Source organism: Ursus maritimus, unplaced genomic scaffold (assembly GCF_017311325.1).
Source record: "Ursus maritimus isolate PB19 unplaced genomic scaffold, ASM1731132v1 scaffold_31, whole genome shotgun sequence".
In the NCBI taxonomy this organism is placed as follows: Eukaryota; Metazoa; Chordata; class Mammalia; order Carnivora; family Ursidae; genus Ursus; species Ursus maritimus.
Window position 1 is genome coordinate 5,679,737 of NW_024425675.1, and position 26,826 is coordinate 5,706,562.

Genomic DNA, 26,826 nt, shown 5'->3' on the forward strand with positions numbered 1-26,826 from the left:
GTAGTGTTGTTAGTTATTTCTCCACACTCCTATCTTTCTCACAGTTTTGCTCCTAAAAGAGTAGAGTCTCATTCTATATCATGCAGTTTAAATATAATGAATTCTGGCTGAGATTTGTAAAGGAGAATTACATACAGCAGAAAATCTTATATTGGCTTACTTAAATCTGCAAAGATCTTTATGAATTTAGGCAATCCCCTCCCTCACCCATTATTTCACATGTTATTAGAATAAAAGAACTCTCAGGTGAAAGAATGTAAAAAAAGTCTGGTTTTTTGTTTTAGCTTTGTTAGGCTGTAAATGAAATTAACAAGCTTAAGCAAGGAAGAGATCTGGAAAAAGAGTCTTGGATGTGATGTAAACAATAGATGAGTACTATGTTACTACCAAATAAAACAAATAAACAAGACAGGACTCCTTAAAAACTGTTCGGGATTTTGAATTTCTAAATTTTAATTTCCAAAATATTTTAAAAATGAACTTTACAAGCATTGTAAAGGCAAGAAACAATCACCATGTTAGATACACTAACAATATTAGGGGGAAATAATGACTGAGTAATAAAGCACCGTACTGAATATAAAGCCTCAGGCTCCATGGCAGAAGAAAACACTACTGCGGTGGGCTTGAGCATGTAGTAGGTCAACTCAGAAATAAAATTCTGTACTTCGAGTGCTTTTTACTTCTTGAACTGTATTTACTGTATATTTACTTGGTAAAGTCTCTATTAGAAGTCTGAACACCTTTGATATTTTTATTTAAAAAAATTTAATAACCTCCTACTTCCCCTTACTCAATTCTTTGGTAAGTGAATGAAGTACAGATGTGTGTACACACACAATCACTTTCAAATTAGGCTAATTTTCCACAATATTTCATTGTCTGTAAGTCATACTTTTAAAAATAATTCCCACTCTGGCTATACTAGGAAAAGTGATGAAGAACCAAGGAGATCTCTGCTTCTTTCCCTCCTCTTTATTTACTGATTGCACAATCAGCTACATTATTTGGGAGATCCAGTGAGAAATGAAAATATAAGGAGGACCCCTGTTTGCAAATTATTAAAAATTTAAAGATGGTAGCAGCAGAGCATTCAACCAAGTGCTGCTGGGCCCTGTGTGGCTACCCAAGTCACATCCCATGAAGCTGTCCCTACTCTTCTCCCTGTGTGACCTTGACTTTGTTCTGCCCCTTCACCCAGTCTTCTGTTGAAGACTTATTTCCTCTAAAGTCAGCCACATCTGCCTTCATCTCTTAGCCACCACATGGCTTTACTGGCAGAGATCACACTTACTCTCTGATACTGTCACTATCTTCAGATTCTTCAGACTGAATAATAAAAAGAGAGAGACAGGCTGAACATGATGAAAGGCAAGGTCCTCAGTTTAGCACAATACCTCTCAATGGTCTTTGAGTTATATTAATTGTAACCCAGTCCTTGCAGGATAAGAATAGTATATAATAAATCCACAAAAAGATCAACTTGCTAGAAAACTATACAAACACAAAATGCAAACTACGTAATAATGTGAAAGTGAGCAGAAAGTAAACTTAAAATATGACAAAATATGTTATTTTTTTCCTACAAAGGTAAAAACAAATCCTCTCAAGTAGGAGGTTGCATTTTGCTTTTAACCTGAGTGCCATCAGTTAACAAGATTTTAAAATATGACTTTAAGGCCACAGAGTTGGCATTTTTAGTAAATTAATACTTGCTTGCACAGGGAAGTGCTGTATATAGGTAAGTAAAAAAATAATGTATAAAGGCAGGTAAGAAGAAGCTTGAATTTATTATTAACAAATAAATAATCATTTATATTTCTGAAACAAGAAGGAGAATCACTATAACGAAACAAACTTTAAGAGTAAAAAATAAAAAGGTTGTAGAAAAGGAAGGGTATGTAGCAATCAGAGAAGCAATGATTGATTTTATTAAGATACACTCTTCAGATATAATTGCAATCATAAAACGTATTTCAAACACACTGTTCCTGCTCTTAAAAAGAATGTGATTTACTTAAATGTCCAGAAGGATAATACACTGAATCTTTTACAACTTAAGCAGAAATTTAATAAATATAGGCCAGTCTGTTCAGAGTCAACACGTACATAGTTTATCCCTTAAAATTATGGGAATTTTCAGCAGCAATGTGCCTTTCATATTTTCTCTACCTATTTTAAAAGCTGTTTTTATTATTTCAGAAAATAGAGTTTCTGCAAAAACATGACAGTTTTACCCTATTTAGCATCATGTTTTCATTTAAAGCAAAAGCATAAGAGACATTAAGAAGTACCTAGTTTTACAATACTTTTTTTGAAATACGTAAATTTTATAAAAGCAAAGATAAATATAAAATATAAATAATACACTAATGAACAATCTTTAATACCCACAATATCAGCTATCTTTTAAAGGAAGTAGTGTAAACAGATTCTATAAGATGTTGTTTCTATTATTTTGTCAGATCTAGCTAGCAGATTACTAGTATGAAGACTCTTATTTTTGAAGAATGTTTTTCATATTTGTCTCAGAAATAATGCTTTTTTTTAAAAGATTTTATTTATTTATGTGACAGAGAGACAGCCAGTGAGAGAGGGAACACAGTAGGGGAGTGGGAGAGGAAGAAGAAGGCTCCCAGCAGAGGAGCCCGATGTGGGACTCGATCCCGGAACGCTGGGATCACGCCCTGAGCCGAAGGCAGACGCTTAACGACTGCGCCACCCAGGCGCCCCAGAAATAATGCTATTTTTAAACACAAGAAATGGAAGGGAAAGTCATCCAAATTGTACACAAATAATTCTCTAAGCAAAACGGTGATTTCTGTGTTTAAATAGCAGAAGAAATTAGTTTAGCTGGAATAAGGTCATTTTTTGCCTCTATGCTAGAACCCTGTAAAGAAGAGCCACAAAACAAGCTTTAACACATGTAATTCAAACATTACTAATTTTTAATTGGTTGGAGGAGGGATCAAGTAAAGTTACCCAGTTATTAAATGTAGTGGTTCTCAAATTATGGTCCCTAGAACAATAGCATCAGCTCCATCTGGAAACTTGTTAGAAATCTCTTGGAAATTCTGGGGTCCCTGCCCAGACCTACTAAATCAGATACAATAGGGGAAGGGCCCATCAATCTTTATTTAAACAAATTCTCCAGGTGATTCTAATGCAGCTAAAGTTTAAGAACCAGTGTCTTAATATATCTTCAAAAGGTATCGTAAGGTATTTGAAATTAAATGTCCAAATTTCATGTATGTTTTATTCAGAAAGTGTCCTTAGATCAAATGAATAAAGTGCAGTTTAGAAGAAACACAGAATTTTACTAATATATTAAATCTGCTCTTTTTAGCAATAATATAACCAAACCATACGAGAAGGGAATTATGATTGAATGTAATTTCTTGGTCAACAACAGGTTAAAAAGAACCACCAAAAATGCTATAAGTAACAACTATATAATAAATCTTAGGAATTAAGAAATCCTAAGTGCACAACACCTACTGAACTCACACCAGGTACAAAATCAACATAAAAGGAATGCAACATAAAAGAGAGAAAACAATATGCCTGTTCCTTAAGGACATCCGGTCTGAAAACACAGCTAACTTATGACAGTTTCATCACTTCCAGCATAAACCAGGTCCTCTGATAGCACACCATTTGGCATTAATAATACCTGCATCTTTATCCTTCTTTAGTATTCAACATGTCTTTTCTCTTGAAGGTAAATAATCTTTCTGCTCCTGTCATAAAATGTATCTTCCGAGTATTAGGGACTTTTAAAAATTTCCTTCTGATTTTTCATCTTTTCCTATTTGCCTCCCTGATTAACATCTTTCTTGATAAACCATAAAGTCATTTTCATCCCTCTTTTCTTAGTTTTGAAACTCATGATATGTCTACATGAACCTTGTTCCCTCACTTACTACTCTTCTTCCTCTACATATATTTGAATAAGGAATTTTCTGGGCTTCCTTTAAAAAGTATATATCAAGCCAGTGAAGCACATCTACTTTCATTAGATCCCCAAACAAATAAAGTTCCCGCAAGAGGCCACAGAGAACCATAAGACCCTTCCTCCGGTTAAATACCCAGGCCAGTTCTTCTGGCTTGGCATTAGAAATAATAGATGTGTATACAGTATGGCCATACTCTGTATAACATTATAAAATATAACCAGTAATCTTTAAGGAAAAGAAAATTAGCCCTCCTGATTCCTATCACAAAACATTCTGCATGATATGACCCAACCCCCTAAAAGTGTACTTCCAGTGATTTTACTGAATTATGGTCTCAATCTAACAAGTATTCTTTTAAGAGCAGTACAAGATGGGCATTTATAAGGAAACAAACATTTCTTTAAAAAGAAACATTATTCCATCTGAGATTTGAATATGCTGAAGCTGTAGAGTGAGAATTTTTAAAACAATTCTTTAGTTTTGACAAATCATTTAAAGCTGCTAAAAAGGTGAATATTAGAAATCCCAAGGTCTCATCCCCCACACACATAACACATATGATCCTAATTACAGGGCAGAAATATAGAATAAGTGTTTCATATAGGTAAGATTTTGAAAAAGTGTTAACTAAGTACACATTCTAACAACAATCGCTGTTACTGATAATTGGTAAGGGTTACTGTTCACGGAGTATCGGGCTTTATACTTAGCACTTTATAAATATTCTTTCTAATCCTCATGACAACTCTGAAAACTCAGTGCTACTATTCCAATTTTACATGGAAAGAAATTAAATCACCCTCCCAAATCAAGCTTTTCATTTCAACTTGTCTAAGGTGACACAGCTAGCATAGTAAGACTGATAATCGAACCCACACTAGTTCCAAAGTCTGATCTTTCTGCTACAGGATATTGCTTCCCCTAGATTACACTTATTATACTCATTTTATATATACACTTACATGATATTATATTTGATTGCATTACCTTTTTTCTGAATAATTTATTGGGATTTCTCATAGCTAATAAGAACTCTCAAAGTATGTATTCAAAAAAATTCCATAGTGCTTTTTTCCGAGTCTGGCCTTAATCCAATCTTTCTTGTTCTAAATTTTGATCTAGGAGAAGTTGCTTCTGGCTGAGAAAGATACAGTGAAACAGTGAAACAGCAGCTCTGCACTTCCTGTGTCAAGTGTTTCAGTATTAAGGGAAGTTTAATCTCCAATAGACTCAGGATTGAGCATTTCATGCTCTTTTCATTATAAACCGAAGCTTTCATGAAAGATCACTAGAAAACAGTGAGAAGAAACAGGAATGACGTTCAAATAAAACACAAGACACAGCAATTGTCCCAAAGTTGGAAGAGACTTCAGTAATCATCTAGTAGCCCAATACTTATTTTGCAGATGACAAAACTGAAAGCTCGAGACGTACATGGCTGTCCAGGGTCCCAAGTGATTAATCAAACTTTCCTGACACTCAGTTCAGTACCTAGCACATCATTTCGAGAATACGCTCTCTTTCCACTCACAGAAGTCTTCCTGATCCTCTATTCTTTTCTTAGGCTCATTATTCTTTAGCTGTTCAGGATACTTAGGAGCAATACTGGACAAATATTTATTTTTACACCCTCTTTATTCTACATTTATTGGGAAACAAATCTTACCACTCATGTTTATGCCTTCTTTTTACTGCTAACACGCTGGATGGTAACCTCTAAAAGAATAGTTTATTAATAAAGGTGAACATCAGCAATATGGCCTATTATCAGTTGTTTAAAAAGATAAAAATGGAGACTACAATGAAACATGGAAAATGGATATCATAATTAAGAATCAAGATCAAATACACATTATGACTACGACTATTTAAAATAGTTATGCATGTAGTCGGGACAGAAAATATGCAAATTTGAAAACCGTAGCTATTTGGTGGCTTATAATGGTTAATTTAAAAAGTTATTTTAAGAAGGAATAACCTTAACAAAAGCGACATTGGCAGTCTGAATTAGTATTCATCTTACGCTTTTCGAAGCTTGCAAATTTATAAAACATAAAACAAGGGTCCTGGAGAGTACAGTCTTTGTACTATTTTTGCAACTCTTCTATAAATCTAAATTACTTCAAAATAAAAGTTTCAAAAACTAAAAAAAAAACCCTTATATTGCACTAAATGATCAATATTTTTAATGGTAAAAAGATTTTTTTAAAAAGCTTTTATTTATTCATTTGAGAGAAAGCGAGCACAAGCAGTGGGGAGAGGCAGAGGGAGAAGCAGACTCCCCACTGAGCCAGGAGCCTGATGGGGGGTTCCGCATGGGGCTCCATGTGGGGCTCGATTCCAGGACCTGCAAATCACTACCCGAGCTGAAGGCAGACACTCAACCATCTGAGCCACCCAGGCTCCCTGACAAAAAGATTCTTTTTATAAATATCCACACTGTAGCATACTCAAGGTGTCATATTTAATTTCAAATAGTACTTATTTTTTCAGCATTCTATACTTATAAAATTGGATAAGTAAGGGGTGCCCAGGTGGCTCAGTTTGTTAAGCATTCGACTCTTGATTTCAGCTCAGGTCATGATCTCAGGGTCAAGAGATCGAGCCCTGTGTCAGGCTCTGCATTGGGCATGGAGTCTGCTTAAGATTCTCTCTTTTCCTCTTCCCCTGCCCCCACCCCCAGTGCATGTGCTCCCTCTCTCTCGCTCTCAAAAAAAAAAAAAAAAAAAAAAAAAAGTTGGATACGTAAATGGTAAAAACCAAGGATTTGTTCAAAGAAGCAAGCTCTATATGTTCTAGTATCAGTATATACAGTCATATATCTAACTCCTTAGTTCCATTCATGCTCTCTATTGAGCCCTTATTAGATGATCCAAGGGCTCTCCAAATCTCTGAATTATTTTAAGTTTTTTGTGTTGACTATTTTCAACTGCATTCATTCATTCAACAAATACTGAGTGAAAAACATGAGCCAGGCACTATACATCTATGTGCTGAGGGTAGAGCAGTTAACGAAGTGAACAAAATCCTTGCCTTTTCATTCTAGTGGAAGGTGGAAGAAAATAAACAGGAATTTAAGTAAAATATGGGATGGGAGATGGCAATAAGGCTTACAAGAAAAGAAACATAAAGGAGGAAGGAGAGTTAGGGCAGAGTGGGGGAATTTTGCAATTTTAGATTGAGTGGCTAAGGAGAGTTAACTGGCTTGAATAAAAATCCCAAACTGAGGAGGGAATGAGCTATACAGATAATAGGGAAAAGCATTACAGGCAGAGAGAACAGCCAGTGCAAATCTTCCAAAGCAAGAATTTGCCTGATACATTTCAAGAACAGCAAAGAGGTCAGTATGACTAGAGCAGAATGAGTAGGGGAAGAAAAGTAGTTGATGTCTGGGAGTAAGAGGGGCCCAGGAGATAGAGGCTGGTAGGCCATTTCTTGGACTCTGGCTTTTATTTTCATAGAGATGAGAAGTCAATGGAGGGTTTTCATCAAGGAGTGACACAACATGACTTCTATTTTAATATAATTACTCTACCTGCTGTATTAAGAACTGATTGAAGTAAATCAAGAGCAGAAACAGGAAGACCAATCATAGGAGGCTTTTGTAACAATATAGGCAAGATGTGAAGACGACTTGGATCATCGATATAGCGGTGGAAATGGTTATCAGTGCTGAATTTTGAGTATATATTAAGGGTACAGACGAGAATATGATGACAGAGATATGGGGAATTATGAGATAGGGGGTGAAAGAAAGCTAGGAATCAAGGATGACACCAAGATTGATCAAAAGAATGCAGCTATTATTTATTGAGATGCAGAAAACTTGGGGGGAAGTTTTGGTGAGGGCCGGGGAGATAAGGAATTCGGTTTACTACATTACGTTTTGAGAACACTAAATGACTTCTGCTCATCAGCAAATGGATAGTCATCTAAAGCCATGGTACTGGATGAGGTCATCTAGGGAGAGAAAATATGGGGGGGAAAAAGAGGTCCAAATTCCAAATGCTGGAGCACTACCAATTTAGAGGTTGGAAAGTAAGAAGGAATCAGCAAGAGACTGAAAGTAGCAAGCAGAGAAGTGGGAGGAGAAATTAGGAGAGTAGAGTAACTGAAAGCCAAACAAAGAATGTGTTCAGGGCTACTGCCAGGTAGGTCAAGTAAGATGAGGACAGAGAAGTGACCAGCACAGGGGTCAGTCACAGGGGCAATTTTGGTGTCATGGCAGGGGTTACAGAAAATGAATTCAGAGCACAGACAACTTGAGCTATAAACAGAAAGACACAGGGAAGTAACAGAGGGAAAAGTGGAAACAAGAACTTTTATAAGATGGGATGAAAAAATCCAGTATTATTTGCATGTTGTAAAAAAAGATCTGGTAGTGAAGGAAAAAATAATAATGCAGGAAAGAGAAGTCAGAATCGCCCTAATTGTTTGTAACTCAATTATGATATATAATAATTCTCCATTAATAATATTTCAGTATTTATCTAAAAGCTAGAATCACAGTATCTCATACATTAATAATTAAAAAGTCAAAAATATATTTAATAGTCCCCAAAATAAATATAAATGTTGAAAATATCAATGAATAATACACTTTTTAGTAACTACTTTGCCTAACGCTTGATCAGTTAAATGTGTATTTTCTTTTGCCCTTATTCAATATACTTGCTTTAGGTAAATGGTTATCTTCAAAAGTAAAGATTATATTTTTATGTTAAGTTGAAGATCATATTTTAGTATTTATCAATTGAATCTGTATTGAAGCTGCTGCACTATGTATTTGTGAAGAACAAAATCTACTCTTACATTCACATAGTCCTCACTAAGTCCACATTTTTTATATGCTTTCAGTGTAGAATTTAGAAAGCTGAACTATTAGCTGAATACCCTGTTATGAAAAATAGATTATCTTACCTAATCAACATTGCTAGAATTATACAAATATATGTCCAACACCAAAAACATCCACAAACAATGTATCCTCTTGTAACATGACATATGTATTCNGAAGAGCTTAAAAACTGAACTACTTTTAAACCAAGGGTTGGCAAGAAAGCCAAAGGTCAAATAGTAAATATTTTAGGCTTTGAGGGCTACACACAGTCTCTGTTAAGTTTTCATCGTCTTCTTTTTCACAATCGTAATCACTTACAATGCGTTTTTTTTTTTTTTTTTGTCATTTTAAAATGTAAAAACAATTCTTAGCTTGTGGGCCATATAAAAACAGGCCAAAGACTAGATCTGGCCCATCGGCTATAATTTGTTGACTCCTGCTTTAAACTGTTGTATAGAAGATTAGACATGATCTCAGGATTAAAGTGGACATTTATTTAAAATGCTTTACATTCTACAGAAAGGAGATACATATTTTTTCCAAAAATAGGAAGAAAGTTCTACTTGAAATAGCATGCTCAACAATATGCTTGTATCTAAAAAAGCAAGTTAGGGGCGCCTGGGTGGTACAGCGGTTAAGCATCTGCCTTCGGCTCAGGGCGTGATCCCGGCGTTACGGGATCGAGCCCCACATCAGGCTCCTCCGCTATGAGCCTGCTTCTTCCTCTTCCACTCCCCCTGCTTGTGTTCCCTCTCTCGCTGACTGTCTCTATCTCTGTCGAATAAATAAATAAAATCTTTAAAAAAAATAAAAAATAAAAAAAAATAAAAAAGCAAGTTAGTAGTTCTTTTACTGAAAGCCACGAAATATATACAATAGCTACTATCTTGATTACATAATCAATCCAATTGATACCATTTAACTCTTAAAAATTGTACCTGTAAATAGTGAAAGAAAAATGTCCAGTAACATTTAATATGTTTTAATTCCCCTATTTTTTTTTCCTATATTAAAAATATGTATACACAAAAGAGTTAGATTAAAAATATTTTAAGTCAGGAGAGCTAAAGCTGTTTTATTAACTTCTTTTGGATTGTCAGATCCCTTAAGACTCTGATAAAGGTAATGGACTCTTCCTCCAGAAAAGAGATACCTCCAAACTTCTGTCTTAATTTTAGAGTGATCCGGACTTCCTGAAACCAATCCACAGATCCCAGGTGAAGATTCTCTGAACTTAAAAAAGCACAATCACTTTGCTCCTGCAGGTAATCCCACATGAGGTTTCTAAAAAGATAAAAATCTAAGGAATTACCACAGGATGACAAGTAAAACCTAAATAATTACCACATAATGACAAAGTAAAATTATACTTATAGATAATCTAAAAATCAAGACAATAGTCAACGCTCTTAGATCTGGTGAATTTTTAAGTAATTCAAAGCTTCTTACAACATGGTCAAATTTTAATGAAACATTTCTCTCTCTCCACATGCCAGCCTGTGCTCTCTGCGGCAGTCTGGCCTGTTTCTCACTGTACCCAAAATCTGCCATATTTGTTTCTGCCATTTTCTCATGATGGTACCCTTGCCTGCAGTGCTCCTGCCACACCTATTCAAACCCCACTGAGCTACTGGGACCCAAATTAAATTCTACCACATCCATCATTTCTTCTCTGAAATCATAGCCTGTAACTTCTTTCCCCCGAATTCATTGCTTTTAGAACACTATTCAGTTAATCCAATAACAATTTGTATTATCACACCATTTTTTATGTTTTGAGTCTAACTATAGTGACAGCAGCAAAGGCAGAAATACTTTTTGCATCATCATCATCATCCTAGGCTATAAAACTATCACATATATGCGATATTTTTCATAAATGCATGTTGAATAAATGAATTAACTTCAATGGCTTCAGAAAGTACTGGTTTGATTTCACTATATAAATGCTGATTTGGCAGAAATTTGAAAACAAACGAACCAAAAAAACCCAAAAAACAAAAAACACCCAACTCCATGAAATGAAATGGAGTATTTAATTTTGAAAACACTACTACCTGATTAATGACGGAACCTAAAGCTAGGGAAAACTCCATAGACTGAAAATCAAGATCATGATTGCTTACTTTTTTTTTTTATGGACATGATAAAATGCCTTGATTTTAGTTCAAATTTTGTGGGCTAAATAGAACACTAAGTCATAACTGAGTGGTGTCAACTGGGTAAACTGCCAAGTCTATTAAGTACTCCACTATGTGCTAGGCATTTTCTTAATTCCCCAAGGGTACCAGTCCCAGGAAGCACTGTAAAGAAGGCAGAGTTCCTAGTTCCCATCCAACCACTTTGGTATCTGATCCCTTTAAAATCAGGTGCTTTCCTTTTGCTCCCTGACACGGAAGGCTCTCTCTGTGGCTCTTTACTTGGGCTTCAGGTTTTACCTTATTTTTATCTTTCTTTGCCCCTACCAAAAATTAATGAACATTTATTGCAGTCACTTTAAGTCTTGCCAACTAAGTAGGTTAACCATTTCACATAAATAAACTCACTTTAAAGTGTGGCTATCCAAGACTGTAAAGATAGAAACACAATTTTTAAAGTATGGAGGTATTACAATGCCTCCATGTATATGGGAAGGTACGACTCCACATGCATGTTAAGTTAGTAGCACTTTAGGGGAAATATACTATATATACAAATATACGAAAAAAATAAGATGTGCCAAAACCACTCCTACAAACATCGGAGCATCTGATAAGATTTATAGGTGAAGAACAGATAGTGAGAAGACAAGATTTACAACTTCCCCCATGTAGAAGAGTTCTTTGTTAGCACATGGTTATTAATGAATGTAAAGTCACGCATTGATTCAGTTAATAAACAGTTCTTTAGTTGTACAAAGCAGACCCGTGCAATGTTTCACAGGTACCTCAAATATACGGATGCTGAACTCATCATTCCCTTCTATCACTAAAACTCATACAACAATCCATTCCTCCCCAGTGTTTGGACTTAAAGGGCACCACCATCCACTTCTGCTCAAGTCAGAAACCCACGAGTCATCCTTGGTGTCTCTGTATTCCGCATCCCCTCACTGAATCAATCCTCATGCCCTATAAATTCTAACTCCTAAATCACTCTCTAAGGTGCCCACTTCTCTTCATCCTCACTGTCACCACACCAGCTCAAACCCCATTATCTCTCCCCTAGACTTACTGTGAAACTTGCTGACTTCACATCTCTCTGTCCTTCATTGGGCAAATGCGGCAAATCTCATGGTACATTCATACGATGCATCATTCAGCCACAAGACTGATCAACAACCACACTCAAAATCAGAATGTTGTGTCTGGCTTCTTTCACTCATAAGAAATGAGCGTATACTGTAAGCCCCCATTTATATAAAGTACAATATAGGCGATACCATCTATGCAATAAGAAGTCAGGTGAGAGTTGTCCTTGGTGGGTGGAGGAGGCCAAGACTGGCTGGAAGGAAAGATGAAAGGGAACTTCTGGGATGCTGAAGGTGTTCTGTTTCTTCATCTGGGTGGTGGTCACATAGGAGTATTCAGTTTGAGAAAATTCATGGAGTGATATACTTATGATATGCTCACTTTTCTAACTGTGTTATTAGGCTTTCAAAAAAAGTTTTAGAAAAAATAAAATACAATGTCTTCCCACTGCTCTTAAACTAAAGTCCAAAGCCCAAATATCTGATAATGACTTTAAAGATACTCTGCTGTGCAGTCTCAGCTCTCCTTCTCTCCTAAGTCTTCCCTCTTTAGTGTGTCTTATTTCTTCCTTCAGGGCTTTCACGTATGCTTATTCTATCTTCCCATTTTGTTTGACTAATTCCTTTTTTTTTTTTTTTTAAGATTTTATTTATTTATTTAACAGAGAGAGACAGCCAGCGAGAGAGGGAACACAAGCAGGGGGAGTGGGAGAGGAAGAAGCAGGCTCCCAGCAGAGGAGCCTGATGTGGGGCTCGATCCCATAACGCCGGGATCACGCCCTGAGCCGGAGGCAGACGCTTAACGACTGAGCCACCCAGGCGCCCCTGTTTGACGAATTCCTAATAATGCCTCAGGTTCAGTTAAAATTTCATTCGGGCAAAGAAGCCTTCTCTGACCCCTGGCTTAGTTTAGAATCCCCTCTATCTTCCCTTTGTACCACTCCATCACACATCTTTGGTAACCTGTAGTTTCTATGAGCACAGGGAATGTGTTTCATTTACCATTCTACTCTCTACTTTTATTTGTTAGAATTACCCACAGAAAGTAACACAGGTGGCCTACTGGGTAGCATATACAAACTGTTCTTCTTGGACAAAAAACAAAATCTGGCTCACTTCAAAAGTTACCTTCTACAAAGGCAGAAGAGCTAAGCGATAGGTAATCACCTTGAGTGATAATGCCCCAAACTGTAATCTATTTCAGAAATCAATGCCATTTTCTATAATGAGCTTTATATTATGCATTTTACAACCTTAAAGTATAATTAAATTTAAATAAAAAATACAGGTAGTGTCCTAAGTTGTCTTACTCTTTTCTGCTCCTTTTGGGAAATAACTGCTTTCTGTGAATCATCCCTCAAATTTCTTTACATCTTAACATTCAACTAATGGTATACATTCATTAAATCCTGAATTGGGCAGACTTTCCTGGCAAGGAAAGATCTTACCAGAAAAAAAAAACGAAAAGTACAAAAATTTTAAAAAATTTAAAAAATTTCCTTCATTTTGAGAAAGAAGTATGAGTTTCCTTAATTAATATAGAATCTGATTACTTACTATTTCTAAAGTACTACTGTAATAATAAAAATACTTCTGATATAAAAAAAAAAAGAATGACCTTAAAATACTCTATCACTGAAAAACAGCCTGAGGTATGTACAGTCTACCGCAGAACTTCTTTAACTAGGATCAGGACCAGAAGGAGTCCCAACGATGCTCAGTGTGATGTTTACCAAAGCAATTAACTGCTCTTTTAATACTCTCAAAATAACATTGTTCACCTATTTTCTTGAGTTTTAGTTAATCTCTTTGAATAAAGGATTTGAAAAGAGAAAAAAGCAGGAGTCAAATTATAATAGATAATTCATTTTTTCATTAACTTATCTTCAAGAATTTATCACACAGTCTCATACTTTACTGAGGGGCCATTTTTATGTTAACAGCTGTAAAGATTCCAGTCAAAGGGTAGAATGGAAGAAACTAGTAGCAAATTAACTGCCCTCATTTAGGCTAGTCTTCTCAAGTTTAATTAATTCAAGGTAAAGCTTGTCCTTCTAAAAACAAGTACAATGTTTTTTTTAGAAATAAACTTTAGTTTTCACAAGTACTAAATTTCAAATGAATGAAGGCAAATAACATATTCGTTGAAATTCAGTTTATCAGTAAAGTGATGATGTTAGACTTGATCAGTGGTTGTTAACCAAATTTTTTGTTGCAAAGCCCTTCAAGAAGAGAATGAAAATTATGTACACTCTTCCCAGCAAAAACACACACATACAAAATTTTAGTATAATTTCAGACCCTTTAAAGCTCATCCAAAAATCACTGGGTAAAAAAGGAGCTACATTTTAAGGTATTTTGCAGCAGCTTTAAATTTTGGTTTCAGAAATAAGATTAAAGCCTTTAAACCAAAGGAAGTCAATCTTGAGAATAAAAGTGAAAACCCAAACACAATTCGTTAATTTACTCATTGCTGTTAAAGATATTAGATCACAAAGGCTGAACACCTTATCTATATATAGATGTAGGTGTTAATTTGACAAAATAATTCATACCTTAGACCTTAGAAGTTAGGCAAAGTAAGATTCTTACATAAACCTAGGATATTTCTAGACATGGAAATGTGCGATATTCACAGCTTTCAAATGACAATAAGTTGTCTCTTCCCACTCCCCTCCTTTCCAGGTTCAATTCCTTCTTAGAGTGAGGAAGAAAACTATTATATAATATAGGCTATATCTGAGATGTTTTAGGTGACTGTTTCAGGAAAAGAGTGATACTTTCAAATCCTTAAATGTCTTACCTAAAAATAATTTTTGGATCACTGCAAAAAAACAAAACAAAACAAAAAAAAATAAACAAACAAAAAAAAACAAAAACAAAAAACCTTACCTGTAATTCTTGTTCTCTGAAGGAAATGCAGTAATTATAAACATATCCACACTCTTGGGTACATTCTCCTAAGCATGAATGGATTTGGAATGCGCCATAGCTTAGACTGAACTGCTGAACTGCCCAACCGCACTGGCGGCTGAATCTACCTGCCTGGCTGGTAATGAAGCAGACCTGACAGCTGAAGTCATTCCCCTAGTGAAGGCAAGTGTTCCCCTTGAAAGGGAGTGTGGAGCTGGTGTAATTACTGTCCTTAGAGAACACGAATTATAAATGGTCTCTTTTTTAGAAGTTAAGAGGGATAGATCTACTACTAAAGAAATTGTTACATATTTCAAAACGGTGCTAAAACTTGAACATTAAAAATGATTAAAAATACGAATGGAAAGCTGTTCTTCTGGAAAAGAAGCCCTCAGAATATATGAGAGAACTGGTTTAAGCACTCACTGGGTGTCGACTGGGTCAGAGTCCAATGATCAACACCAGAGCACAGAATTACAAGTACTTAAATACTTGCCATGTAAAGTAAGCCCTACCCTGGCATTTAGCAACCTAATATTTTATGTTAATGCTTGCCAACTTGAGACGATGTGACAGGTGCAGTGGTAACCGATGGTAGGAAAATAACTTGAAATAGCCAAGACCCTGAAAACTGCCGAGACTGTCACCAAGGGTGAAATGTTTTTCATAAGATATGATACTAGTAATATGCTCTTAGACAATTTCTATTTTATAAACTCAAGTAACTAATCATGCAAGTCATAAAATTTCAAAACCTTACAGCTTAATGTATTTAGATTTAAAATATTTAAATTTGTAAGGATTGAGTCTCTGTGATATAAGCCCATCTCCTGTCTTAAACATCTTAGGGAATTAGGAAGAAATGGGCTATAGGTAGTTTCTGGTTTGCATACTGATTTTTTTGAGGGGGGTATCAAAATCCTCTGCAAAGGAGGAGATTCTCTATCCTCTAGTCCTACAAGTACCTAGGAAGCCTGATGATGTCTTCCACTCAGTTAAACTAGGGTAGGAATGCCATATAAAATACAGGACACCCAGTTAAATCTGTACTTCAAATAAACAATTTTTTTCTAAGTACATCCCAAGTATAGTATGAGTCACAATTACACTAAACAATTACTTGTTATTTATTTGAAATTCAAATTAAACTGGGCATCCTGTTTTGTTTTTGTTCTTGATTTTCTGTGTTCTGTTAAATCTGGAAACTCTAAACCAGGGCATCTTACAGAGTTACCCAGTGGAATTCACCATGGAGGAGGCTAAAACGGGAGCTCCACTCTTGGTGTAGATCTGCACGGTCTAATACAGCAGCTACTGCTACGTGTGGCCATTGAGCACTTGAAATGTGGCTACTTCAGCACAAAATATTCTCTAAGTGTAAAATACACTTCGGACTTTGAGTATTTCACTGAATAAAATAAAACATCTCATAAATTTTTATACCGATGCATGTTAGATACTAGGTTAATTTAAATGTAATTAAAATTAAATTTGCCTGTTTCTTTTTACTTTTTTAATGTGATTACAAACTAATCTTAAAATTACATATGTAGCTTGCATTTGTGGCTTGTATTATATTTTTACCGAACAGTGCTGATCTAGATGGCTCCAAGGAGAGGGCTGGGCCAGAATTTCCTTGTTCCTTCTCTAAAAAATCAGTACTGGTAAAATAGGGCTGCCTCTCTCACGTTCCTTTAGCATTTAGAGTACATGGGGAGCATGATCATACCAAAGAAACTAAATTTCTAGTAGGGACTGTTTCCATGGTTTAGCTGTGACTCTTTAAAAACAAAAACAAAACATGACATCTAACTACTAGTGAAAGACAAATCAGAAACCTGATCTTTGACAAATAATTCTTACATAATTCAAAAGAAGAAATAAATATTATGGTGTGTATGTGTGTATGATTAAGTATATATATGTATACATAAAAATAAAATCTCCCCAGATCCTAGTTCCAATTCCAAGAGTTGAATTCCTTAGTGCCAATATGTTGGGTTTTCACTCCTATATAGCATCAAAATCAAAGAACAATAGTTTATTTTACTGCTAATATGAATGGAGGTGATAGAAGTTATTAATAAGAATTGTTAAAAAAAGATCTTATTTTTCATACTCTAGATACAGAAGGCAAGATCTCAGTGGTCCCCATTTTATATATTCATGCTACATGAATGATTTGAAATTAGAACACTAGTTCTAATATGTTGAAATAAAACTTTCTTTTTACAAAATATAGTGCCAATACTACTGTAAGACAGAGCTCTTTTTAAAAAGATGGGGGTGGTTTTTTGATTAAAAAATTTAGCTATAATAACACTTTAGTTACCAAATAATAATCTATTTAGTTTTTCTTATATCCCACCTTACATTTTCAGTTGCTTTGACTTTTCGTTCAAATTTTTTTCTCAACTGGCTCAGAGTTAATACATTCATCTTTTCTGTCCCATGCTCTTATAAAGGTTAAAAATATTTAACATGCTCTCACAAATAAAAATTCAAAAGAATTATATAGAGAGATTAACTCCAAATACTTGGTAGTATATATGTCTTCATTATATAACCTGTATCATATCTACTTTGAAGAGTTAAATCTTTTAAAGTTGCCTACAGTTACAATAAGCAAGATTAGTTCTAATTCCTCAACTATTTTCATAAAAACCAGCAACCTGGTTCTCAAGGTTTTTTCGAAAAAGGTCTCAGCTGCATTTTTTCCCATTCTAACAGCAAATACAAAGGGTTTTTTTCCTCCTCAGTATCTTTTATTATACGGATATAGGAAGAACAAGTATTTTGAAAAGACAATAAAATTTATCATTCACCAAAGACAGGACTACCAGACAAAAACCAGCAGATTTCTCCCAAATTTAATGCTTCATGAATAGTTCATGTCTTTTAGAACTAAAGTTTCCAAGATCACTTTAAGAGCTTAAAAAAAAAAAAAAGATGAATGAAACTAGATGTGGACCAATTAATTTCTTCACCAGCACTTTAAATCCTCATTGTCAATACCATAGTATCCTGGTGACTATAGCGTGAATATTTTGTTAGACATTTAGTCTCTTAGGGCAGTTCAAATTATTCTTATTTAATGCTAACCTACTTTTAATCTTAACATTTTCAAAATCAACATGTTCCTGTTCTTATTCATAGTCAATGAATGCTTTTCAAATGACAATTTAATTTAGGATTGGTCTTTCTGGGAGGTGTCAATACATTGTACAATAGAACAAGAAGGTTTTCTGATATTAGAGTTTAGAAGTAAAGGTGAGACATTATTTATCCTTTATGAGGTTTCCCTCATGGAACCAGCAATATGTATTTCTTCATTTCCTAAAGATAGGAAAAAGCTATAAGATAGGAAAAAAACTGCTCATTTTAAGTAATTCTTTTTCAATTAGGATCTTACATAAGCAATTTTATGACCATATTGCTTCCATACTTTCTGAAGCTTAATACAGATTTAAAAAAATGGTTTAAGGGACTTTCTCTGAAATAAAGGTAAGAGACAGCTTCAAAAAGATAATAAAAAGCAACTCTTCAGAGTGGTTTATATCATTTTAAGCTATTAAGTCACTGGACTCCTTAAAGCACTGTCACTACCTTCAAAATTCCTGAATGTAAATCTCAAGACATCCAAGAAGAGTTCTTGATGAGGGATCAACCACAGCAGTTATTAAACTGATTTAAATGCAGGCTGAACTGAAAGACAAGTTTTACTATAATTGGGAATTTTTAGAAAAACAAAACAAAACAAAAAAACACCCATACATCTCTAGGACATGCTTCACTTCTAAACAAGGAAAACCATCTCTTGATGAATGTGTATGATGTCTTGCCCACAAGTGGCTGCCTAGGCCATCCTCCTATGAGGAAATCTGATGGCCTTGAACCCTCAATGGAGCATTCCAAAACCAGACCTGCATTAGGAGCTTGGGCCCATGAGTGTGCACTCACTACACAGTGCTTACCTTTAGAGAACAAGGTGGTTGACACAAACTGATCAAGTTCTCACACCCCACACCTCCAAGAACACTGAAAAAGATCTGCAGATCTTTCTTGGTGCAGGAGGGACCTCTTTTTAATCTTCTTGTGGTGGAAGTTAAAGATTTTCCTGAAGGAGGAGAGAAGAGTAAAATATTATACTGAGATCATACCCATCTGGTTCAAGTTTATCTACCTATATTACAAAAAGTAGGTTCTGAAAAAAGAAATTAGATAAAATCATGAGTATTCCAAAACCACATTCTCTTCTTTCAAAAAAAGAGTATCTTCCCTAAAGAATATTACATGCTCCAAACATTACTGCTTAACCCCAAAACGTTATGTGGCTAGTTTAACTTCTACCCCGGCACTGAATTATCAGTTGGGAAGTTGAGAAAAATACAGAGAAATCCTGGCCAAATAATCATCCTTATAAATTCCATTAGAAAAATCAGTAAAGCTAAATTCATTGAAGAACAATGAGTCAGACTCATTGAGCTAGAAGAAGTTTTGGGCTTCTTCTGTACCTCTGTATTCCCAAATAACAACATGATGCATTTCCTGACAACAGAAAACTAGCCCTCTGACTGTGTTAAATGCCACAGAATCATATATGAAGCAATCCACTAGAATATAAGCTTCCAGAGGAAAAGGGTTTTGGCGTTTTTATTTTTTAACACTGATTATCTGAAGAGCCTTAAATAGTTCCTAAAACATAGTAAGCACTAAAAAAATTTGAATAGAAAGAATATTAACCCGGTAGTCAATATTCTCAAGGTCAAAACTTGCATAAATAAAACAATTAGAAGACTACAAATACTATGAAGAGTCTGAAGCATTTTATGTAAAAATAATATTGGCAATATAAACCTCTAATTACATATTTAGAATATCATGTTTTTAAAATGCTGTACCTTAACATATTTACGAGAAAATGCTATAAATCTATTATTACAACCCAAATCCTAAAAAGAAATGGAATACTTTGTTCAGATCAGGAAATCATACACTGTATCTTAAAAATAATATTACCAAATATCAAATAAAATAAGGTTAATATAGATAAGAAGTAACACGCTTTCTTAATACATTAGTATTATTTTTCATCTTTTGAAGATACTATACTACATAAACCAGGTGATAAAATGACTATAATTCTGCCTAAGTAAAGCAAATCATAATATTAAAGTAAAATCATAAGATGCCATTCTATCAGTATGATATTTATAACTATCTTAAATAAATATGTACAGTTTGTTCAATCTCAAAAAACACAAAATTTAAACAAGAAATGCTGAACACTATTCATTTATTTCTTTTTCTGTAACTTATAGACTGTTACTAAAAACAGACTGATTTCCTTCAGGTGTTTTCTAACCCTATTCAAATTTGATAAACTAGGGAGAAAAAGAAGAAATGCTAAAATCAGTAACAGATTAATCAATCATACTGATGAAGGACTGAATATGTATATGTTTTTTAATCCGAAATGCAAGGTCACTAAAATCAGAAGAAAGAACTATTATAGTAGGTACTTGCTTCCGTTTGACCCCAATTCCACAGCCCATATGGGGCATTTCATTTCAGGGAATAGGCAGTCATTTAATGTAGAGCCAAAACCACAATAAGAAAACAGGTAATAACTACGATTATGCTTACCCTGTATCATTAAAACAATGCTTTAGCTGACAGATTATACCTTAATTATAGTAGTAAAAAGCTTTCCCAATTTCACAAATAATTCAAGTGAATATCTTGTGTTAGGGAATCAATCAAGCTTAATTGTGAAAAGAGGAAATCTTAAAACAAAATGTGAGAAGCTCACTTAGTCTAAAACAATTTTCTCATTTGGGACACTTTGCAAGCCTCTGAAACTAACTTTGTAGGGAAGAGATGAAAAGAGTTACAAACTAAATGTAACCAATATGCCAAAAGGAGCTTAGAAGGGGTAAAGGAAAACACGAAATTGGAAATTTTGCTAAAAAGAAAAGATTCTGCTAGCTGGTTGAATCCCCACCATCCCCAGGAGGAAAACAGGACACTCAAAATAGAGGCACTGACTAGGAGGAACTCTTTTAAAATCCTTATTCACAAAGTTGAAGAATGAATCTTTTGTCTTATTTCTACTAGCAGGAGGGATGAAGTCTAAGTTTATCACATTCAGAGATTTAGTGTTCAATTTTTAATTTCAGTTGCAAATATATTTAAGCTATACTAACAACTAAGTTCCTTGCAAAATTGCCCTGAGCCGACTTTCTCTTTTTCATCTTGACCAATGTTTCTCATACAGTCTATAGTAAAGAACTGGTTTTTTTTTTAATTTTTTTTTCAAATTTATACCAAATTCTAGTTAGTTAACCTTTAATATTGATTTCAGAAGTAGAATTTAGTGATTCATCAGTTGCATACAACACCTAGTGCTCATCACAAGTGCCCTCCTTAGTACCCATCACCCATTTATCCCATCCCCCACCCACCTCCCCTCCAGCAATCCTTAGTTTGTTCTCTCTCGTTGAGTCTCTATGGTTTGCTTCCCTCTCTTCTTCTTTCCCTTCCCCTTTGTTCTTCTTTTTTGTTTTTTGAATTCCACATATGAGGGAAATCACATGGTATTTGCAGTAAAGAACTGTTTTTATTCCCACTGGGGACCCCTACACATGGACTACTATTGCTCCTAACACTCAGCTCATACTACATAGAACTCTACAGGCAGCTTCATTAATAACTAGTTCAGGTCAGTGAGATAAGACAGGTGATGTGCTTGGATGACAGACAACTATCATACTGCTATAAAACTTTCTAAACAGGTATGAAATCGAGAGTAAGCATTTAGTTAGGGACTGGTATAACCAGCACTAGTTTGCAGCTCATACTTTATGAGAGCTGATCTAAGTTGCAAGTATAGGGTCTGATGATACTGTTCCTTATACTTTTTCACTAAATCCACTTTCCAGTTTTAATTCACTTGTGCTCTTAGAAATTGACTAATAAATAATCAATGACTTGTTGCAGTACATTCCTTCTATCAGTTCTGTAGAACTATACGATAGAATTTTTTGCAATGGTAGAAATGTTCTATACTCTTTTCTGTCTAAATGATAAACATTAGCTATTGTGCTATTGAGTACTTGAAATGTGGCTAGTGTGACTGAGGAATGGAGTTTTTAATTTAACTTAATTTAATTTAAATGAAAATTGCCACATCAGGCTAGTGGCTACCACACTGAGTAGCACAGTGCTGGAATACTGTATTATTTTTACCTGATCCTTTAATCAGAATTTTTAAAAAATCCCATTTCCTTCAATCGTAACACAGATATTTTAATTGTGAATATCACAGATATTTACATACTTGTAATCATGTCATATAAACTTACTAATTTATTTTCACCTAACATTTCTGCATATTTCTAGAACTGCACTGTTGAATACCATGGCCACTAGCCCTACGTGAGTATTTCAGTATAAATAATGTTAAATAAAATCTAAAATTCAGTTCCTCAGTTGCCCTAGCCACATTTCATGTGTTCAGTAGCTACATGTGGCTAATGGATAGCATTACCGGAAGGTGCAAATTATAGGACTTTTCATCAACATGGAAAGTTCTATTGGACAATTGTTCTAGAGTCTTCAAAAATAATTAAAGACAACATCATATTTTACATTGATGTTCTATAATTAGTCTCTAAGCTTTTTTCTATATTTATGACTTATAATTGGCACAGTATTTATTTCCTAAATTCCTATGAGTGAGATATCTGAGCATTATTGTGACTCTCAGCATATACTCCTGGTATTACCTTCCAAAAGAGTTTGGCATCACTGTTTATCTTGCCAATATTAGATTTCTTTTTAAAGAATTTAATTCCTTCAATACAATGACAAAACTGTGCAAAGTCATTTTACTTGTAACTTTGTGATGAGTCTAAGGTTGGAATTTTTTCTTTGTATTTATTATTCCTATTTATTTTCATATTCTTAATCTGTCATATTTTTTCTCATTTATATATTAGGATCTTGATGTCTAAATTAGCATAGTCTGCAATACTATAAAATTGTTAAAGCTATTATCATTTTCTTTGTAACTACTGAGGCAGAGATTTCCTACAATCTCCTGTGATCCTTTTAATTATAATATTTCAGTCGAACAATTTTGCAAAATATCCAAGTACATCTTTACACCTTGGTGAGTTACACTAATGCATCAATATGAGATGTAAAGGTATGTTCTATGCTTTTTCTTTTAAATTCCTATGGTTGTATAAAGTATGGATGAAAATTTTTTTTGTCTGATCAGTTTTGCAGTTACACCACTGAAGACTACTATTTAATACTACTGAGTAAATATCCTCTTAGTGGTCTCTCCTATATGAAAGAATACTGTATCATATATTCAGTTGTTATATGTAGATGCAACTCATTTTGGGTTCCTAATAATGCTGCAGTGATCCATGTTTTACAAAACGGAAAAAAGGTTTAATCTTCAGAATTCCCCTTAAGAAAGCAACTGTATTAATTTAGAAAAGTGTATGAGTAGAAGGAGGGCATGGATGTGGACAGTAGTTTTGCTCAAGACCAAAGAAAAAAATCTCCTGGTTCTGTCACCTACTCAAGAGTTTCTAAACTCACGAACTGTTAAATAAGTTCTGGAAACTAGTTAAAAAGGAGCTGATTTCACTTCTGTATTGGCACTGGAAGAAATCAGGGTGGCATGTAAGCAGAAGCAAGAAACAGGAGGTGCATTAATCAGGCACAGAAATCTCATCCTGTAAATCACAGGATGAAGGGCATTTCTCTTACGTTCACTGACCAGGAAGTCAGGGTCAAGAAAAGTTTATATTTAAATCGCCAAGGGGCAGGGAGGTCTCTTCTAGTATCTGCAAGGCATATCTATTCCTGCATCACGCCACTGTTTTAGACACTGTTGCTTTAAAAGGTTTCTGATACATAGTAAGGGTGAGACTTCCCCTCATTGTAGAATCACTATAAAATAAATCACTTAGGGGGGCGCCTGGGTGGCACAGTTGGTTAAGCTTCTGACTCTTGATTTCAGCTCAGGTCGTGATCTCAGGGTGCTGAGGTCAAGCCCCAAGCCCCGTGTGGGGCTCAGTGGGTAGTGTGCTGGAGATTCTCTTCTCTCCCTCTCTTTCTGCCTCCCGTTTGTGCTCTCTAAATAAGTAAATAAATCTTTAAAAAAAATTAAATCACTAGGAATTTTGAGTGTTAAAAGTGAACCCAGAAATCTGTAAATTACTTATAGACAATTTGCCAATATTCTCATGATTCAGAAAGTTTCTCTCCATTTATTTGATCTCAAAATATTTTCAAATATGTTAACAGTTTCTTTCTAAAGGTCTAACATCTTTCTCAAGTTTATTTCTAAGTATTATATTTTGATTTGTTTATTAATTTTTTATTATTCATAAATGGTTTTAAAGCTGACTGCCATAAGGGGCACCTGGGTGGCTCAGTCATTAAGCATCTGCCTTCGGCTCAGGGCGTGATCCCAGAGTCCTGGGATCAAGCCCCGCATTGGGCTCCCTGTTCTGCTGGGAGCCTGCTTCTTCCTCTCCCATTCCCCCTGCCTGTGTTTCCTCTTTCGCTGGCTGTCTCTCTGTCAAATAAATAAATAAAATCTTTTAAAAAAGTAAATAAAAAAAAATAAAGCTGACTGCCATAGATTTTACTAATCGATCATGTCATCTAAAAATGAAATATTTTGGTTTTATTTCTTCTTCAGGTTTTGCCCATTGACAGTGTTAAAGAAAAATGTAGTTAGTGGTGGTTACTGAATAAACTAATAAAAATGGTGATTGTTTCATTCTTGAATTTATGATTATAGCAATATAAAATCACCCCCACCTACGCTACTACTCTAAGTGATACTGTTTAGCTTGCTGACTTAATGAAGCTTCCTATTCCTTGAAGCTCAACTTATCATCCACGACTTACCACAAAGCAATACATCTGACCAAGGAAAACCAGGAAAAGGTCCCCAATCCTAATCTGAACAAAATTGAATATGTTGACTATACAAAGTTATTCTAATACTGACAATGTTAATGAAAATCACATAAGAAATGCTTTTATTCTATAAAAATCCTACAATTACATGGGTACTTAAGTGCTATGTCCTCCTTCTATCTAAAGTTACTCTTGGATATTAAACTAGGCATTTAAGAGATACCAAAATCACCAGGTTTCTTTCTAGGATGAACTATGTCAGGGAAATCCAAAAGCTATAGTTTATGAGAGAAATTTTTTCTTTATAGAATTTCTTCTTCATAGAATCTCTTCTTTATAGAGAAATGTCTTCTTTATTTCCACTAATAAATGTGAAAGGGGTAGGAGATTAAAAATTTATTATCTTGCAAACCCTAATGATAGAATTGATTCGGAGAACAATCAGCAAGAGATGAAACAATGAAAGGAGAGGTTGATGGAAACCTCTCATTGCGGAGGCTGGACTGTCACCAGGACAAATTCAGCACCACTAAGAGCATAACAAGTAGACATTAAATGCTCCCTGATATGATGCAGTACGAAGGAGAAGTCCCATGTATAAAGTATTCCTGTCCACCCTACCCCCTCACCAAAATAAAAGCTGAACCTGAATCTAATTAAGTATTTTGAACTAACTCCTCATTTGCAGGCAGTTTGGAAGTTAGAGAAATAAGTTAACTGGGGAAGCTGACCAAAAAATCCAGAATGGGAATATTACATGGGAGAGCTCATTCAGTTTCTTTAATAAGTCATGAACAGGAAGGAAAGAAAGAGGAAGAGAAGAAGGAGAGAAAGAAAGATGTGAGGGAGGTAAAGGAGGTAAGGAGGTAAACAGAGGGGAAGAAAGACATTTTAATTGTTAGGACCTACCAACCAAATGCTGTATGGATCTTGTGTGCAATCCGCATGAGCAGCCCAAATGGTACATGACATTTTTGAATCAAAAGTGGAGGAAACTGAATAGGGAGATAATGTCAGGTGATAAATAATCACTGTTAATTTTATTTGATGTCAGAAAGTTGTTCTGTTTATAGAAGAAAAATGTCTTCAAGATAAAAAGAAATGCATACTGAAGAATGCAGGAGTAAAGAGTTAAAATATGGGGTCTGCTTTAAAATAGTTAAAAAAGGAGCAAGTGGATGAAACAAATGTGGCAAAATTTGGCTAATTGTTAAATATGGGCCATAGGCAGAGTACATTTTATTACGCTAGTCTCTCTTCTTTTGTATATGTTTGAAATTTTTTATATTAAGTTTTAAAAATCCAGGCCCTAGAAACATCACCTAATAAGCCAAATACATTCTAGTGAAAGTAAAAATGGAACTGTTATTTACTGCCCTCTACATACCAAACATTCACAATCTATACAAAGCAAGAATGCAAAAGATAGGACGGACTGCCCTGCGACTGGCAAAAGACAGGCCTGCATTTTAAAAGATTCATTTTAAAATCAATTTTTCCCATTTGCCTTTCTGCAAAACCTCCACCTGTGTCATCCAAACCTTTCTCCTTTCCTTGGCATCTCAAATTACCTACTTGAGCCCTCCTCCACTTCCTCTCAGCCAGAATTCTCCAAAACAGCCTACACCTGTTCTAGTCATTGTCTAGGTCTTCATCTACCCTTAAACCTCATGCCCCCACCGCTCCACTGAATCATCAAATGGTCTTCCAGCTGTAAAATGCAATGAATGCTTTCTAGACTTTGCCTTACATGGCCTACAAACCACTCTGAACACTAGCTGTGTGACCTTGGGAAAGTCACTCAGTCTCCCTGAACCCGTTTCCTCATCAGTAAAAGAGAGATCATAGCATATTTCTGACAGAATTGCTGAGAGATTCAATGAAATAACACGTAAAGAAAAAAGAATCCACTGTTAAACACAAAAGGCATTCAACCA

The 26,826-nt window shown here is 34.9% G+C and overlaps 1 protein-coding gene and 1 long non-coding RNA gene across 4 annotated transcripts in view; both read right to left on the reverse strand.

Moving 5' to 3' along the window:
• The window catches only part of ZEB1 (zinc finger E-box binding homeobox 1), a 179,020-nt gene that overhangs the window by 100,631 nt on the left and 51,563 nt on the right, over window positions 1-26,826 (reverse strand). The gene's annotated exons all lie outside the window — the stretch shown is intronic.
• Window positions 9,281-26,826, reverse strand: part of LOC103656502 — a 67,634-nt gene continuing 50,088 nt past the window's right edge. Inside the window, exons 3-4 of one of the 2 annotated variants that reach the window (XR_566638.2) lie at window positions 18,913-19,055; window positions 9,281-9,570 (exon numbers count right to left, since the gene is read on the reverse strand). This is a non-coding gene — a long non-coding RNA (uncharacterized LOC103656502). Of the gene's footprint in view, window positions 12,337-18,912; window positions 19,056-26,826 lie in introns of both variants that reach the window. The other variant, XR_005838900.1, reaches the window with a different exon arrangement.